This window comes from Heterocephalus glaber, unplaced genomic scaffold (genome assembly GCF_053883595.1).
Source record: "Heterocephalus glaber isolate CG9 unplaced genomic scaffold, H.glaber_assembly_v1.0 deba00001564, whole genome shotgun sequence".
Lineage (NCBI taxonomy): Eukaryota > Metazoa > Chordata > Mammalia > Rodentia > Bathyergidae > Heterocephalus > Heterocephalus glaber.
In genome coordinates, this window is record NW_028258351.1 from 21,226,919 (window position 1) to 21,246,180 (window position 19,262).

Below are 19,262 nucleotides of genomic sequence, written 5' to 3' on the forward strand. Positions count from 1 at the left end.
AACTCCATCGAAAGTCTGTGCAGCAGAATGAACCAATGTGAGGATAGAATTTCACATATAGAAGATAAGATTGCAATTAGTGACAAGGAAAAGAAAAATTGCTTTAAAATTGAGAAATCAATCTAGCAGCTGCTAGACAATGCAAAGAAGAGTAACATAAGACTGATTGGAGTCAATGAAGAAACAGGAGAGAGTGCAGATGACATACAAAAACTGTTCACAGAAGTGATGGCAGAAAGCTTCCCAAGGAGGGGAAAAGAACTTGACATACAGATAAGTGAGGCATATAGGACTCCAGCTAGCCTTAATCAAAAAAATCTACACATAGGCATATAATAGTTAGGATTCCAGAAATCCAACAGAAGAACAAAATTCTACAAGCAGTGAGAGAAAAGAAACAAATCACATACAAAGGAAAGCCCATCACAATCACAGCAGACTTCTCAATGCAAACCCTCAAGGCAAGAAGAGCTTGGAGTGATGTATTTCAAGCCCTAAAGGAAAACACCCTCCAACCCAGACTGATGTACCCTGCAAAACTATCTTTCAAAATTGATGGAGAAATAAGATACTTTCATGATAAAGAGCACCTCAGGAACTTCATGAATACCAAACCAGCACTCCAAAAAATTTTAGACAATACCCTAGGAAAAGACAATGAGGATCATAACCCCAGGAAACCCAGCAGAATGAATCCATTGGGCGTGACAAATTAAACACAAAGGGGGAGAATCCAACAAAAAGAAAAAGTCATGACAAGGCTTTTAAAACTTTTAACTTCATCTCCCTAGTGAGTGTATAATTCAATCTTATTATTGTACTGATTAGTATTTTTCTGATTCTAGAGTTCCACACCATTTCTTGTGCTATACTGGCTATTTATCATCTGATGTCTACATTTCAATTGGGTTGTCTATTAATGAGCTGTAAGAGTTCTTTATATATTCTGGTCATAGGTTATATGCATTGGAAATATGGTCTGTTTAAGGACTACTTTTCATTTTAATGATGTCATTTAAAGTTCTAAATTTTGATGGAACCTCATTTCTCAATTTTTTTCTTTTATACATCATGTTTTTTGTATCCTAGGTAGTTCTTGCCTACCCTGATTTCAAAAACATTTTCCCTTATAATTTTTTCTTAAGGTTTTATACTTTTAGGCTTTCTTATTTAGGTTCATAGATCCCTTCAAGTTATTTTCATGTATGGAAAAAAAGGATTGAGGTTAATTTTTTATATATGTATACCAGGTGTTCTAGTGCCATTTGCTGAAAACACTATCTCTTCCTTGGCTCTTGAATTGAATTTATATTCTATAAAATGCTAATGTTAAATAATCTTTCAAAACTCAGTGGACCATATAGTGTGGTTCTATTTCTAGATTCTCTGTTTTATTCAAATGATCTATATGTCTTTCCTTACACCAACACTGCCTTGACTACTGTAGCTTTAGAAGAAGTCTTAAAATTAGGTACTAAACATCTTCCAACACTGTTTTTGTTTTTGTTTTTAACTTTTCTAGGTCCTTTGTACTCCTACATAACTTTTAAATTTCAATATCCAATTCTTCATTCATAGCAAGTATACACAGACCTGAATTTTTATATATACCTTGTGTTTTCTAATCCTGCTAAATTCAAGTACAAGTTCTAGGGGGTCCTAGAGATTTCTTAGTATTTTCTCTGTAGATGATCATTTCATCTACATATAAAGATTTTGCTTCTGCTGTGCCAATCCTATCCTAGTTGTGTCATTTTATTGCCAGATTATTTCGGTGGGGACTAGGTTTCAAAATTTAATGGACAAATAAAGAATAAGCATATCTTCCCTTGTTCCCCACCTTAAGGAGAAAGCATTGTATCTTCTCCATTCATATAAGGTGTTCTCCCTAGAAGTATGGAGCACATATCTTTAATCTGTGGAGAAGTTTCTGTTCTACTTCTAGTCTCCTGATGGCTTTTACCATGAACAGCTGTAGAATTTAGTCCAATACTTTTTCTCCAACTAGTGACAGGATCTTGTGGCTTTTTCCTTTCCTCTGTTAAAATGATGACTTTTGGGGGTGGATCTTCCAATGCTGAACCACCACTGCCATCCCTATAACAAAACCACTTTCTGCATCCTACCAGATCTGACTTCTAATAGTTTGTTTTGTTAAACAAATTTCTATCTGTGTTCATACTTGTTTTTTCTGTTATCTTTATCTAGTTTTAGGAATAGCACAATGTTGATTTCCTAAAATGAGAGGAGAAGTGTTCCTTCTTTTTTCTGCTTTAATTGTTTGATATAATTTATCAGTTAAAATGTTTATGAGCCTGCTGTTGTCATATAGGTAGGTTTTCAAGCTAGGAATATACTTTCTTTAATAGGTGCTATTCAAATTTTATATTTTCTGCAGAGTCAGTTTCATTAATTTGTCTTCCAAGGTACTTCTTAGAAGTTGTCAAATTTATTTCACAAAAGATTTTTGCAATTTGCTTTCTATATCCTTTCAAATTCTCTAAAATCTGTGGTAATGTCCTTTAAATTTTGGTATTGTAATTTAAAAAATATATAACTGATATTGTGTAACAGGAAGAAAAGGTCTAAAAAAGCAGGGGAATTGGGAGGGGTAGGGGAAGGGAAAAAAAGGAAAGGAAAAAATATGAGAAGAGGAAAAAAATGGAAACAAGATCTTTGCAAATAGGGAAGAGTGGAGGGGCTGAAGGGAGGCCAAGGGAAGTGGAAAAAAAATAAGAACCAAGATACTCATGTAATGGTACAAGACCCCAATGATGAATGTAACTGTATTTTATACCTAAAATATACCAATAAAGTTAATGGGGAAAAAAAAGATGAACTCAGAAAAGTTAGATCTCTCAAATATAAAAACCCAACTGAAAAATGGGCGTCTGAAATGAACAGACAGTTCTCAGACAAGTAAAAGCAGCAAATAAATATATGAAAAAATGTTCAACATCACTGGTCTTTTGAGAGATGCAGATGAAAACAACACTGAGATTCCACCTCACCCCAAAAAGAATGGCTGCTATCAAGAAATCAACCAATAACACATGTTGGTGGGGTTGTGGGGAGAAAGGAACCCTTCTCCCTTCTTGGTGGGAGTGCAGACTGGTGCAAGCACTGTGGAAATCAATATGGGGGTACTTCAAAAAGCTAGGATTAGAGGTCCCATTTGACCCAGCTATCCTTCTGCTGGGTATCTTTCCAAAAGAATTAAAAGAATTGGGCTGGGGATTTAGCTCAGTGGTTTCACCACCTGCTGTGCAAACGCAAGGACCTGGGTTTGATGCTCGGTACCAAAAAAAAAAAAAAAAGAATCATACCACGGTGATATATGCACACCCATGTTTACAGCACTGCAGTTTGTAGTAGCTAAAACTTGGAAACAGCCCAAATGACCATCAACTGGAGACTGGAAAAAGAAGATGTGGGTTTAAAAAAAAAAAATGGAGTACTACTCAGCCATAAAGAACGAGAAACTAGAGACATTTATAGCTAAATGGATGTACATTGAGGCCATACTCTTAAGTGAAATAAATAGGACACACATGTGTAAATACCAAATAGTTTCTTTGGTGTGAAAAACTAAAAGTGTAAATAAGGTTCAAATGATATAATTGATAATGTAAAATAGGAAAAAAGGTCTAAAGGAGTTGGGGAAGTGGGAGGGGTAGGGAAAAGGAAAGAGGAGAAAAGAAAAAATATGAGAAAAGGAAAAAATGGAAACAAAGTCTGTAAATAGGGAAGGCTGGAGGGGGTGAAGGGAGGGCAGGGAATTGGGGAAAAAATGAGAACTAAGATACATCATGTAAAGGTACAAGATCTCAACGATGAATGTAACTTTATTTTATACCTAAAATGTACCAATAAACTTAATGGAAAAAAAATCATCCTTGCATATTGTGAGCTAATCAAACCACGCTTGGAGAGAGCCATAAGTTCTGGAAAACTTGTTTCTTTGTTTTTAATATATTTTTATCTTTAATTGAGATACTAGTTGTACATACTTTTGGGGTATGTGTGACATTTCAATACATGTGTGCGACATGTGATGACCAAATCAGGATAGTTGATATATTATCATCTCTGACATTTTTCATTTCTTTGTATTGGAAACAAAGTTCAAATACTCCACTGCTGTTTATTGAAAGAGACCATCCTTTCTTTAGTAAATTATCTTTGGACCTTTCTTAAAAATGAATTGGCCGTATTATGTAGGCTTACTTTTGGACTCAGTTTTGCTTCATCCTTGTGTTTGTCTCTTCCTTTCACTAATACAGTGTTGTCTTGATGACAGTAAGAGGCTCACTTTGGTTTTTAAACTGATAGTGCTTTACTGATGGCATTTGGCCTATCTAGATGATGTAAAATTCAGATCCAAGCTCAGTTTACGAAGTGGTAAAAATCAAAGGTCTAAAAAAGCTCCCAAAAGCTGAGGTTCAAAACTTCTGAATGTGTCCAGGGCTGAAGCTTTTCATTTTACTCTGAGTAGGTAACACTCAGACTTTTCGTACTCTGTATCTGTTTTAATTTGAAAATAGTTGGCTAATACCAACTTTTATTATTTAAAAATAAATGATTAGAAACAGGTGAAATATAAATGGACCTTTTGGGGATGCTGGTAATGTTGGTCTGGGTGCTAATTACCAGGTGTTTCCCCTTTGTGAAAATGCATTGAACTTCCACCTAAGACCTCTGTACTTTTCTCTGTATGCATCTAATAATTTAATTGAACAGTTTACCAAAAAATGTAGAAAAGCTTATTTTAAAAAGTAGATATCTCTAGATTGTGACTTGAGAAGTAGATAAAGACTTTTCTTTGTCACTTTTTACTCTCCTGTTTGTTCCCTCCTTTTTTTTTTTTTGTATATCATTTTATTGGTACATTTTAGGTGTACAATATAATGACATTCATCATTGGAGATATGCACCTTTAGGCTCCCTCCTTTTTGATTTGTTGCCTTTATAAACTATTTCAAGGGATTTTCAGCATGTTGACAATAAAAAAGAAAGAAGTAAACTTTTAGGTATGCACATGATGAGGATGGCCAAGACTTATACCTAAGAGAAAAAAACAAGTTATAAAACAAATATTCGATAGTGTGATGCTTTCAGAAAAAGATCAAAAAGCTACACACCAACTGATTGATAGCATTTCATTCCTCCCTTGCTTTTCTTTAGAATTTAATCACATATATGCTGATGCTTAAATAGTACATTGAGTCGTTATTTCCGAACTTTAAATACATTTGTTCTGTCTTTACTTTTATTTTTTTTATTTTTATTTTTTTGTTTCTTTTTTTAAATTAAATTCTTTTATTGGTACATTGCAGGTATACAACACAATTACATTTCTCATTGGGAATTGTACCTTTACATAATGCATCTTGGTTCTTATTTTTTCCCCATTCCTAGCCCTGCCTTCACCCTCTCTACCCTTCCCTATTTACAAAGACTTTATTTCCATTTTTTCCAATTCTCATCATTTTTCCTTTCCCTTCTTTCCTTTCCCCTGCCCCTCCCACTACCCCTACCCCTTTGGACCTTTTCTTCCTATTTTGCATTATCGATTATTCATTCTAATAATTGGTACATTTTAGGCATACAATATAAGGACATTCATCATTGGAAATTTGCACCTTTACATAGTCTCTCCTGGTTCTTATCTTTCACCCTTTCCCAGCCCTCCCTTCAACCCCTCCATTCCTCCCTATTTACAAAGATTTTGTTCCTATTTTTCCATTTTCTCATATTAATCCCATTCCCTTCTATCCTTTCCCCTAGCCCTCCCACTTCCTTCCCCTTTGCCCCTTTTCTTCCTATTTCACATTACCTATTATACATTTTAGTCCTTATTTACACTTTCAGTTTCTCACACCAGAGAAACTATTCAGTATTTATACATGTGTGTCCTATTTATTTCACTTAAGAATATCGCCTCAATGTACATCCACTTAGCTATAAATGTCTCTAATTTCTTATTTTTTTATGGCTGAGTAGTACCCCATTTTATTAAAAAACCACATTTTCTTGATCCAGTCTCCAGTTGATGGGCATTTGGGCTGTTTCCAAGCTTTAGCTGTTACAAACTGTGCTGCTATGAACATGGGCGCACATATATCACTGTGGTATGATTCTTTTAATTCTTTGGGGAAGATCCCCAGCAGCGGGAGAGTGGGGTCAAATGGGACTTCCAGTCCTAGTTCTTTGAGGTATCTCCATACTGATTTCCACAGTGGTTGCACCAGTCTACACTCCCACCAGCAGTGGAGCAGGGTTCCTCTTTCCCCACAGCCCCGCCAGCATTTGTTATTGCTTGATTTCCTGATAGCAGCCATTCTTTCTGGAGTGAAGTGGAATCTCAGCGTTGTTTTCATTTGCGTCTGTCGAATGACCAATGATGTTGAACATTTTTTCATGTATTTATTTCCTATTTCTACTTCTTTGTCTGAGAAATATCTGTTCATTTCAGATGCCCATATTCAGATTGGGTCTTTAAATTTGGGAGGTCTGATCTTTTTAAGTTCTTTATAGATTCGAGATAGCAGACCTTTGTCTGAGGAAGAGCAGGTGAAGATTTTTTCCCACATTGTATGTTGTCTCTTCACACTGCTGGTGGTTTCTCTTGCTGTGCAGAAGCTTTTTAGTAAAAAGAGATCCCACTTGTTGATTGTTTGTGCTAGTTCATGGGCAACTGAGGTTTTGTTCATAAAATCTTTTCTACACCGATATCTTCAAGAGTTCTACCTAACCTCTGTTCCAACTGGTTCAGAGTTTCTATTTTAATATTTAGATCTTTAATCCATTTTGATTTTAGTTTAGTGCATGGTGAGAGATACAGGTCTAGTTTTAATCTTTGGCAAGTTGAAGCCCAATTTTGCCAGTACCATTTATTAAGGAGGCTATCTTTCCTCCAGTGAGGGTGTTTGGCTCCTTTATCGAAGATGAGATGGCTGAGTGTGTCTGGCATTGTTTCTGCATCTTCTAATCTGTTCCACTGGTCCTCAGGTCTGTTTCTTTGCCAGTACCATGCTGTTTTTTTATCACAGTAGCTTTATAGTAGAGTTGCAGGTTGGGGATTGTGATACCCTGTGCCATGTCTCTGTTACCTAGAATTGCTTTTGATATTCTGGGTCTCTTCTTGTTCCAAATGAATTTTTGGATTGTTTTCTCAAGGTCCATGAAGTATGCTGCTGGGATCTCAATTGGAATTGCATTAAATCTATATAGCAGTTTTGGAAGTATGGCCATTTTCACTCTATTAATCCTTCCTACCCAGGAGCAGGGGATGTCTGTCCATTTTCTGATATCATCTTCAATCTCTCTTTTCAGAGTGCCATAGTTTTCAGAGAAGAGGTCTTTGATTTCTTTCATTAGGTTGATTCCTAGGTATTTCAGTTTTTTGGACGCTATTGTGAAAGGAATTATTTGCCCTATTTCTCTCTCAGTGAGTCTGTCATTGGTGTAGAGGAAAGCTATTGATTTTTGTGTGTTGACCTTGTAACCAGCTACTTGACTGAATTTGGTTATTAAGTCTAGAAGACTTTTGGTGGAGTTCTTGGGGTCTTCTCTATAGAGTATCATGTCATCTGCAAAGAATGACAATTTGACTTCTTCATTACCTATCTCTATTCCTTTGATTTCTTTCTCTTGTCTAATTGCCATGCTAATGTTTCCAGAACTATATTGAACAAGAGTGGTGATAGTGGACATCCTTGTCTTGTTCCTGATTTTAGTGTGAAGGATTTCAGTTTTTGACCATTTAGTATGATATTGGCTGTTGGTTTTTCATAGATGGCTTCCATCAGGTTGAGGTAGAGACCATCTATTCCAATTTTTTGTAGGGTTTTTATCATAAATGCATGTTGGATTTTGTCAAATGCTTTTTCTGCATCTATGGAGATAATCATATGGTTTTTGTCCCTGGCTCTATTGATATAGTGTATTACATTGATTGATTTGTGTATATTGAATCATCCCTGCATCCTTGGGATGAATCCCACTTGATCAGGGTGTATGATCTTCTTGATGATCTTCTGCATTCTGTTTGCCATTATCTTATTAAGAATTTTTGCATCTATGTTCATTAGTGAGATTGACCTATAGTTCTCCTTTTCAGTTGAGTCTTTCTCTGCTTTGGGGATCAAGGTGATGCTTGCTTCCAGGAATGAATTTGGGAGTATTGCTTCCCTTTCAATTTCATTGAAGAGTTTAAACAGTAGTGGCAGCAGTTCCTCTCTAAATGTCTTGTAGAATTCAGCAGTGAAGCCATCAGGGCCTGGGCTTTTCTTAGTTGATAAGCTTTTAATTACATTTTCAATTTCATTGGTTGATATTGGGTTGTTCAGAATTTTTAGGTCTTCTTCGTTCAACTTTGGTAATTCATATGTATCTAGGAATCTGTCCATTTCTTCTGTGTTGTCCATCTTATTGGCATATAGGTTCTGGAAGTAGGTATTGATGATCCTCTGGATTTCTGCTGGGTCTGTTGTGATTTCACCCTTTCCATTCCTAATTGCATGGATTTGGGCCTTTTCTTTCCTTTTTCTGACAAGGTTGGCTAAAGGTTTGTCAATTTTGTTGATTCTTTTGAAGAACCAACTCTTGGCTTCATTGATTTTTTGTATCATTCTCTTAGTCTCCATTGCATTGATTTCTCCTCTGATCTTTATAATTTCCTCCCTTGTATGAGCTTTGGGGTTGTCCTGCTCTTCTTTTTCTAGAAGCTTGGGGTTCAGCATCAGGTTGTTTAATTGGGCTCGTGCTGTTTTCCTAATATGCATATTCACTGCTATGAATTTCCCTCATAAGACAGCTTTCATTGTGTCCCATAGATTCTGATATGTTGTATTGTCATTGTCATTTAATTGAAGGAAGTGTCTGATTTCTTCAATTTCCTCTGTGACCCATTGGTTATTCAGAAGTGTGTTGTTCAATTTCCACGTGTTTATGAAATTTTTGGAGTTTCTTTTGCTATGGATCTCCAATTTCATCGCACTATGGTCTGATAATATACAGGGGATAACTTCAATTCCTTTGCACTTACTTAAACATGTTCAATGTTTGAGTATGTGGTCTATTTTGGAGAATGACCCTTGTGCAGCTGAAAAGAATGTGTATTCTGATTTTGTGGGGTGGAAGACTCTGTAAACATCTGTTAAGTTCATTTGTTCAAGAGTTCAATTGAGTTCTAGTATTTCATTATTTATTTTTAGTCTAGTTGATCTTTGTATTTGTGACAGTGGGGTGCTGAGGCCCCCCACTACAATTGTATTAGTGCATATATGACTTTTCATGTCCATTAGTATTTGTTTTATATAGTTGGGTGCACGAGTGTTTGGTGCCTAGATATTTATGATTGTCATCTCTTCCTTTTGTATTCTTCCCTTTACAAGGATGTAGTGTCCTTCTTCATCTCTCTTAATCAGTGTTGGTTTGAAATCTACTTGATCTGCCAAGAGGATAGCTACTCCTGCTTTTTTTGGGTTCTTGTCACATGTAGTATTGTTTTCCACCCTTTAACTTTCAGTCTATGAGTTTCCTTTTGAATGAAGTGTGTTTCTTGTATGCAGCATATTGTTGGATTTTGCTTCTTGACCCATTCTGCCAGTCTATTTCTTTTGATTGGTGAATTGAGACCATTAATGTTGATGGTTATAATTGAAACGTATTGACTTGTCATTGCCATGACTTTTTCTTTTTGTTGAGTTCTCCCCCTTTACATTTAATTTCTTGTTGTGCCAGATGGGTTCATTCTGCTTTGCTTCCTGGGGTTTTGATCCTCAATGTCTGTTCCTAGGATATTGTGTAAAATTCTTTGGAGTGCTGTTTTGATATTCACGAAGTTCCTAAGGTGCTCTTTATCATGAAAGTATCTCATTTCTCCATCCATTTTGAAAGATAGTTTTGCAGGGTACATCAATCTGGGTTGGAGGCTGTTTTCTTTTAGGGCTTGGAATATGTCACTCCAAGCTCTTCTTGCCTTGATGGTTTGTGTTGAGAAGTCTGCTGTGATTCTGATGGGCTTTCCTTTGTATGTGATTTGTTTCTTTTCTCTCACTGCTTGTAGAACTTTTTTCCTCTGTTGAGTTTCTGGAATCTTAACAATTATATGCCTATGTGTAGATTTTTTTTGATCAAGGCTATTTGGAGTCCTATATGCCTCACTTATCTGTATGTCAAGCTCTTTTCCCCTGCTTGGGAAGTTTTCTGCCATTATTTCTGTGAAGAGATTTTTATGTCATCTCCACTCTCTCCTGTTTCTTCTTTGAGCCCAATCAGTCTTATGTTATTCTTCTTTGCATCATCTAGCAGCTGCTGGATTGATTTCTCATGTTCCCTTATAATTTTGAAGCAATTTTTCTTTTCCTGGTCACTAATTGCAATCTTATCTTCTATATCTGAAATTCTGTCCTCACATTGGCTCATTCTGCTGTGTAGACTTTCAATGAAGTTTTTCATGTCCTGGAAATCTATTTGCATCTGTTTTATGGATTCCATTTGTTTCTTATGTTGGGATTCCATCATGTTCCTCAGCTCCTCTCTAGATTTATTAATCATGTCTTGCACTAGGGGCACAATTTCTCCTGTTATCTGAGAAATTATTTGTGATTTCGTTTTTTCCAGATCCCTTTTTGTTGCCAGTTCAGTGGGTCCAGGTGGTTGAGTATCAGAGTGTTCCATCTCATTTCCCTTTGGGGTTGCTGTAGGTGATCTGGAAGTCTGGTTTTGAGACTTATTTGCATGTTTTCTCATTTCGACTGGGGCAGGGGGCTGTTAGTGCCTGGATGGATTGCCTCCTCTGAGCTGGGAGAGGTGGGACAGGGGCCAGGAGCAGAGGAAGGGATGGTGGCCCACAAGCCCTTTCCTGTAGGCTGGGAGCAGTGGGAGGGATGGTGGCTGGGAAGTCCCTTCCTCTGGACCAGGAGCAGTGGGATGGTGGCTCAGAAGCCCCTCCCTCTGGGCTGGGAGTGGTGGGAGGGATGGTGGCCCAGAAGCCCCTTCCTCTGGGCCCGGAGCAGCGGGACTCAGTATTGTAGTCTGGTGTTCTGGTGTCCTCTGCATCTTTGTAGTGTGGAACCAGGTGGCTGCCTGTCTGCAACAGGGTGATTCAGTGTCTTCTGTGCTACTGGGGACCTCGGTAGGGCGTGCACAGACCTGCCTGTCTATAGCAGGCTGATTCGACCTGTTCCTCTCTTTACTTTTAATATTGTAAGTTTTAATTTAAAACTATTTGAATCTATAGTTAGCAATTTGTCCTTATTTCTTTTGTGAGTAGCTATCTCTGAGCTGGAAATAATTTTTCTATTGACTTTCTTATCTTTTTTCATGAGTCATGGGTGTGCTACACTCATCCATTGATGATTTCAGTAGCTGAACACAGTGTTAGGAGGTGGGGTTTGTTTGGAGGTATGTCACTTTAAGTGTGATATGGCAAGATGTATTCTTGTCCCTGGCTCCTCCCTTTTCTCTTAGCTCCTGGCTGCCATGGATTGAGCAGCTTTCCTTCTCTGCTGTGCCAGTTTTTCCCTTGCAGCCAACCAACCATGGACTGAATCTTCTGAAAACTGTTAGCCAAATAACATTGTCTCTGTTAGGGTCTTTCCTGTCTCTCCAATAACATTGTTCCCAGTGATGGGAAACCTAATCTATTCCCCTTAATGTATACAGAACACTATCCCATCCAGAGAAACTTCTTCCACTATAGTTCAGCCATTCTGGAGGGTACTCCATGGCTTACTATTGCAACCTAAGCTTCCCCAATCATGCTGCTGATTAGAGCACACAGAGCACATGTCTGACCTGACTCCATGTGAAGAGGCCCCACCCACTTCTAACATGGAGAGGAATGACAGTTTATTGACCTTGGTCCATGAATTGTCTGGCTATCTCCATTCGCAAGTCCCAGCTGGGCCATTAACCAGCAGTGTGACTTTAGCCAAGTTATGCACCAAACTTGCTGAGCTTCTGTTTTATTCATCGGTAGCAAAGGCTTCCTGGGAGCACTGAATAAAGTGATGAATGAAAGACTCAAGTAAGGTAGCAGGGGAGTTGCAAATGCTCGGTTTATGTTTGTTCCTTTGCCTTCCCCAGGGATAAGCATTTAGAAAGAAAGGCTGTTTTGCCTAGAAAATATATATTCACCATTTCTCCTTGGAAGAGAATCGAAGATTCATCTTGGGAAAGCACCCTTCTGCCTCTGTTCAGACACAGGTGCCCTTAATACAATTTTTAAAATTTTGTAGATTTTGGGGGGAAAACCCAGAAAATCTCCTTCATCTTTCCTAGCTTGGAGTCTGAGACTGCTCAAAGGTCACAGTGTGCTGTGTTGGCCATTCTGTGGTCTGGGACACTCACTGGCTCCCCTGACCTCCTAAAGCCCAGTCTTTTTGCGTCCCAGGGGTTAACCGTTTCCCTCCTGCTCACAGCAGCAGTATCTCACCAAGCATGTCACCCTCAGCTTTCTCATCTGTGAAACAGACTGTTGTTAGCCCTAGCAACAAATTAAGGTTGATAGGAAGATCAAATGGAAAGGGAATGCTCATTGGAGATCATGAGGGGCTTCCGTGTAAAGATAACAAAATACTGTAGCTTTGAGGCCATAGTGACACCTCGTGGCCATTACTCATATTGCATGACACGTCTCCCCTCCCTTGCCCTTACTCCTCCCAGCCCAGCTTCTGTCCCCCTTAACGCTAAAAAATTTTTTCTTACCCTATGTTTCAACATAAGAGTTGGGGGGTTTTCATTTACTAGGCTTCTATGACACCAAATCCTGAGAGTGTAGTAGGGGCTGAACGGACACAGGGACATAGGGACATCTGGAAGTAACTAATCAGCATTCAGCCAGAGGGAGACCAAAGTGCACGGACAAGAATTTGGGCACTTCAGGTCAGTCTCACTAGTCATCCAATCTCACTAGGTCCTGGGCAGGTCTCTGAACTCCCTCTTCCAGCTCTGCCCAGAGCCCAGTACTGGTGAGCCCCAGGTTGTCTGCCTATGGTCGAGACTCCCTGCCCTTCAGTTCTGAAGCTGTTCTCTGGCCACCATTCAAGTTTCAGCCACATTCCTGGTGCTGTTGTGTCCCCAAAACCTTTACCCACCCTCTGCTGGCTGTGGTCTGAACACTCCTATATTTCTCCCAACCACCCCCCAGAATAAACCCTCTCAGTAGAAAGTTATTGCTGACCCTCCCAAATTCTTTCCCCGCATCTTGCTTCCTATGGCTGCAGGATGGGACCATTAGTAGTGTCCTGGGGTGGTCTGGGCTCCAGGGTGATTATGCGATTATAAGTATTTTTTTTGTATTAAATTCTTTTATTGGTACGTTGTAGGTACACAAGACAATTACATTTCTCATTGGGAATTGTACCTTTACATAATGCATCTTGGTTCTTATTTTTTCCCCATTCCTAGCCCTCCCTTCACGCCCCCCACCCTTCCCTATTTACAAAGACTTTATTTTCATTTTTTCCATTTCTCATCATTTTTTCCTTTCCCTTCTTTCCTTTCCCCTGCCCCTCCCACTACCCCTACCCCTTTGGACCTTTTCTTCCTATTTTACATTATCAATTATTCATTCTAATCATTGGTACATTTTAGGTATACAATATAATGACATTCATCATTGGAAATTTGTACCTTTACATAGTCTCTCTTGGCTCTTATTCTTCACCCTTGCCCAGCCCTCCCTTCAACCCCTCCATTCCTCCCTATTTACAAAGATTTTGTTCCTATTTTTCCATATTCTCATATTAATCCCATTCCCTTCTATCCTTTCCCCTAGCCCTCCCACTTCCTTCCCCTTTGCCCCTTTTCTTCCTATTTCACATTACCTATTATACATTTAGTCCTTATTTACACTTTCAGTTTCTCACACCAGAGAAACTATTCAGTATTTATATATGTGTGTCCTATTTATTTCACTTAAGAATATTGCCTCAATGTGCATCTACTTAGCTATAAATGTCTCTAATTTCTCATTTTTGATGGCTGAGTAGTACTCCATTTTATTAAAAAAACACATTTTCTTTATCCAGTCTCCAGTTGATGGGCATTTGGGCTGTTTCCAAGTTTTAGCTATTACAAACTGTGCTGCTATGAACATGGGTGCACATATATCACTGTGGTATGATTCTTTTAATTCTTTGGGGAAGATCCCCAGCATTGGGAGAGCGGGGTCAAATGGGACTTCCAGTCCTAGTTCTTTGAGGTATCTCCATACTGATTTCCACAGTGGTTGCACCAGTCTACATTCCCACCAGCAGTGGAGCAGGGTTCCTCTTTCCCCACAGCCCCGCCAGCATTTGTTATTGCTTGATTTCCTGATAGCAGCCATTCTTTCTGGAGTGAAGTGGAATCTCAGCGTTGTTTTCATTTGCGTCTGTCGAATGACCAGTGATGTTGAACATTTTTTCATGTATTTATTTGCTATTTCTACTTCTTTGTCTGAGAAATGTCTGTTCATTTCAGATGCCCACATTCAGATTGGGTCTTTAAATTTGGGAGGTCTGATCTTTTTAAGTTCTTTATAGATTCCAGATAGTAGACCTTTGTCTGAGGAAGAGCAGGTGAAGATTTTTTTCCCACATTGTGGGTTGTCTCTTCACACTGCTGGTGGTTTCTCTTGCTGTGCAGAAGCTTTTTAGTAAAAAGAGATCCCACTTGTTGATTGTTTGTGCTAGTTCATGGGCAACTGAGGTTTTGTTCATAAAATCTTTTCTACACCGATATCTTCAAGAGTTCTACCTAACCTCTGTTCCAACTGGTTCAGAGTTTCTATTTTAATATTTAGATCTTTAATCCATTTTGATTTTAGTTTAGTGCATGGTGAGAGATACAGGTCTAGTTTTAATCTTTGGCAAGTTGAAGCCCAATTTTGCCAGTACCATTTATTAAGGAGGCTATCTTTCCTCCAGTGAGGGTGTTTGGCTCCTTTATCGAAGATGAGATGGCTGAGTGTGTCTGGCATTGTTTCTGCATCTTCTAATCTGTTCCACTGGTCCTCAGGTCTGTTTCTTTGCCAGTACCATGCTGTTTTTATCACAGTAGCTTTGTAGTATAGTTTCAAGTTGGGGATTGTGATACCCCGTGCCATGTCTCTGTTACCTAGAATTGCTTTTGATATTCTGGGTCTCTTCTTGTTCCAAATGAATTTTTGGATTGTTTTCTCAAGGTCCATGAAGTATGCTGCTGGGATCTCAATTGGAATTGCATTAAATCTATATAGCAGTTTTGGAAGTATGGCCATTTTCACTCTATTAATCCTTCCTACCCAGGAGCAGGGGATGTCTGTCCATTTTCTGATATCATCTTCAATCTCTCTTTTCAGAGTGCCATAGTTTTCAGAGAAGAGGTCTTTGATTTCTTTCATTAGGTTGATTCCTAGGTATTTCAGTTTTTTGGATGCTATTGTGAAAGGAATTATTTGCCCTATTTCTCTCTCAGTGAGTCTGTCATTGGTGTAGAGGAAAGCTATTGATTTTTGTGTGTTGACCTTGTAACCAGCTACTTGACTGAATTTGGTTATTAAGTCTAGAAGACTTTTGGTGGAGTTCTTGGGGTCTTCTCTATAGAGTATCATGTCATCTGCAAAGAATGACAATTTGACTTCTTCATTACCTATCTCTATTCCTTTGATTTCTTTCTCTTGTCTAATTGCCATGCTAATGTTTCCAGAACTATATTGAACAAGAGTGGTGATAGTGGACATCCTTGTCTTGTTCCTGATTTTAGTGTGAAGGATTTCAGTTTTTGACCATTTAGTATGATATTGGCTGTTGGTTTTTCATAGATGGCATCTATCAGTTTGAGGTAGAGTCCATCTATTCCAATTTTTTGTAGGGTTTTTATCATAAATGCATGTTGGATTTTGTCAAATGCTTTTTCTGCATCTATGGAGATAATCATATGGTTTTTGTCCCTGGCTCTATTGATACAGTGTATTACATTGATTGATTTTCGTATATTGAACCATCCCTGCATCCCTGGGATGAATCCCACTTGATCAGGGTGTATGATCTTCTTGATGATCTTCTGCATTCTGTTTGCCATTATCTTAGTAAGGATTTTTGCATCTATGTTCCTTAGTGAGATTGGCCTATAGTTCTCTTTTTCAGTTGGGTCTTTCTCTGCTTTGGGGATCAAGGTGATGCTTGCTTCCAGGAATGAATTTGGGAGTATTGCTTCCCTTTCAATTTCATTGAAGAGTTTAAACAGTAGTGGCAGCAGTTCCTCTCTAAATGTCTTGTAGAATTCAGCAGTGAAGCCATCAGGGCCCGGGCTTTTCTTAGGTGATAAGTTTTTATGATTTCTTCTTTAATTTCCTCTGTGACCCATTGGTTATTCAGAAGTGTGTTGTTCAATTTCCACGTGTTTATGAAATTTTTTGAGTTTCTTTTGCTGTGGATCTCCAATTTCATTGCACTATGGTCTGATAATATACAGGGGATAACTTCAGTTCCTTTGCACTTACTTAAACATGTTCTATGTGTGAGTATGTGGTCTATTTTGGAGAATGGCCCATGTGCAGCTGAGAAGAATGTGTATTCTGATTTTGTGGGGTGGAAGACTCTGTAAACATCTGTTAAGTTCATTTGTTCAAGAGTTCGATTGAGTTCTAGTATTTCATTACTTACTTTTAGTCTAGTTGATCTATGTATTTGTGACAGTGGGGTGTTGAGGTCCCCCACTACAATTGTATTAGTGCATATATGACTTTTCATGTCTGTTAGTATTTGTTTTATATAGTTGGGTGCACGAGTGTTTGGTGCCTAGATATTTATGATTGTCATCTCTTCCTTTTGTATTCTTCCCTTTACAAGGATGTAGTGTCCCTCTTCATCTCTCTTTATCAGTGTTGGTTTGAAATCTACTTGATCTGCCAAGAGGATAGCTACTCCTGCTTTTTTTGGGTTCTTGTCACATGTAGTATTGTTTTCCACCCTTTAACTTTCAGTCTATGAGTTTCCTTTTGAATGAAGTGTGTTTCTTGTATGCAGCATATTGTTGGATTTTGCTTCTTGACCCATTCTGCCTGTCTATTTCTTTTGATTGGTGAATTGAGACCATTAATGTTGATGGTTATAATTGAAACGTATTGACTTGTCATTGCCATGACTTTTTCTTTTTGTTGAGTTCTCCCCCTTTACATTTAATTTCTTGTTGTGCCAGATGGGTTCATTCTGCTTTGCTTCCTGGGGCTGTGATCCTCAATGTCTGTTCCTAGGATATTGTGTAAAATTCTTTGGAGTGCTGGTTTGGTATTCACAAAGTTCCTAAGGTGCTCTTTGTCATGAAAGTATCTTATTTCTCCATCCATTTTGAAAGATAGTTTTGCAGGGTACATCAATCTGGGTTGGAGGCTGTTTTCTTTTAGGGCTTGGAATATGTCACTCCAAGCTCTTCTTGCCTTGATGGTTTGTGTTGAGAAGTCTGCTGTGATTCTGATGGGCTTTCCTTTGTATGTGATTTGTTTCTTTTCTCTCACTGCTTGTAGAACTTTTTTCCTCTGTTTAGTTTCTGGAATCTTAACAGTTATATGCCTATGTGTAGATTTTTTTTGATCAAGGCTATTTGGAGTCCTATATGCCTCACTTATCTGTATGTCAAGCTCTTTTCCCCTGCTTGGGAAGTTTTCTGCCATTATTTCTGTGAAAAGATTTTTTATGTCATCTCCACTCTCTCCTGTTTCTTCATTGAGCCCAATCAGTCTTATGTTATTCTTCTTTGCATCATCTAGCAGCTGCTGGATTGATTTCTCATGTTCCCTTATAATTTTGAAGCAATTTTTCTTTTCCTGGTCACTAATTGCAATCTTTTCTTCTATATCTGAAATTCCGTCCTCACATTGGCTCATTCTGCTGTGTAGACTTTCAGTGGAGTTTTTCATGTCCTGGAAATCTATTTGCATCTGTTTTATGGATTCCATTTGTTTCTTGTGTTGGGATTCCGTCATGTTCCTGAGCTCCTCTCTAGATTTATTAATCATATCTTGCACTAGGGGCACAATTTCTCCTGTTATCTGAGAAATTATTTGTGATTTCATTTTTTCCAGATCCCCTTTTGTTGCCAGTTCAGTGGGTCCAGGTGGTTGAGTATCAGAGTGTTCCATCTCATTTCCCTTTGGGGTTGCTGTAGGTGATCTGGAAGTCTGGTTTTGAGACTTATTTGCATGTTTTCTCATTTCAACTGGGGCAGGGGGCTGTTAGTGCCTGGACGGATTGCCTCCTCTGAGCTGGGAGAGGTGGGACAGGGGCCAGGAGCAGAGGAAGGGATGGTGGCCCACAAGCCCTTTCCTGTGGGCTGGGAGCAGTGGGAGGGATGGTGACCAGGAAACCCCTTGCTCTGGACCAGGAGCAGTGGGATGGTGGCTCAGAAGCCCCTCCCTCTGGGCTGGGAGTGGTGGGAGGGATGGTGGTAGCATATATTAGTAGATAAGTGTATATGATTGTCAATAATATATTACCCATTAATATATTATTAGCCATGAATGACAGAGTGGGGATTGAGCCCAGTGCCTGACATGTGCTAAGCGAGGGCTCTACTCTTGGGCTCCCTGAGTATACACTCCCAGTCCTTTTTGAACTTCATTTTGAGACAGTATCTAGCTAAGTTGTGCATACTGGCCTCCAACTCCTAATTTTCTTGCCTCAGCCTCGAGAGTATCTGGGATTACAGCTATGTATCACCGTACTCAGCTTATTTTTATCTTATTTATGTAATATTTATGTATTATCTGTGTATTTATATATATGAAATAGTCTTAATATGAAAACTATTACTATAAATTAAAGCTTAATATGAGTAATATGGGAATTACCATACAATTCTTAATAATATTAAGTATAAATTCATCGCAACAAACAAAGTTTAAAAATCAGCCCCTCAAGGGCCAGGCAGCCACACAAGGCTGGTAGCTGCCATACTAGATGGTTCTGAGGGAAAGGACGTGTCCACACTCACAAAAAGTCCAGCCGCACAGTCGTGCCAGAGGGCGCTGAGTCCTGTAGCCAGGTCACCTTGTGTGAGGTGGCAGTGGACTTCGGTGGCCTCTGAGCAGGGTGTCTCTGCTCAGAGACCTGTGGCCACAGTGTCTGTATAACGCGGGGTTTGGTGAGTTAGGGCCATTGTTTTGGTGAGTTAGGGCCACTGTTTTGGTGAGTTAGGGCCACTGCTCAGTTGAGTTCCGGAAAGGCTCAGTGGGAGGCATCTAGAGGCCCTGAAGTTCTGGCCTGGCTCCAAACCCTTTGCTAATGGGG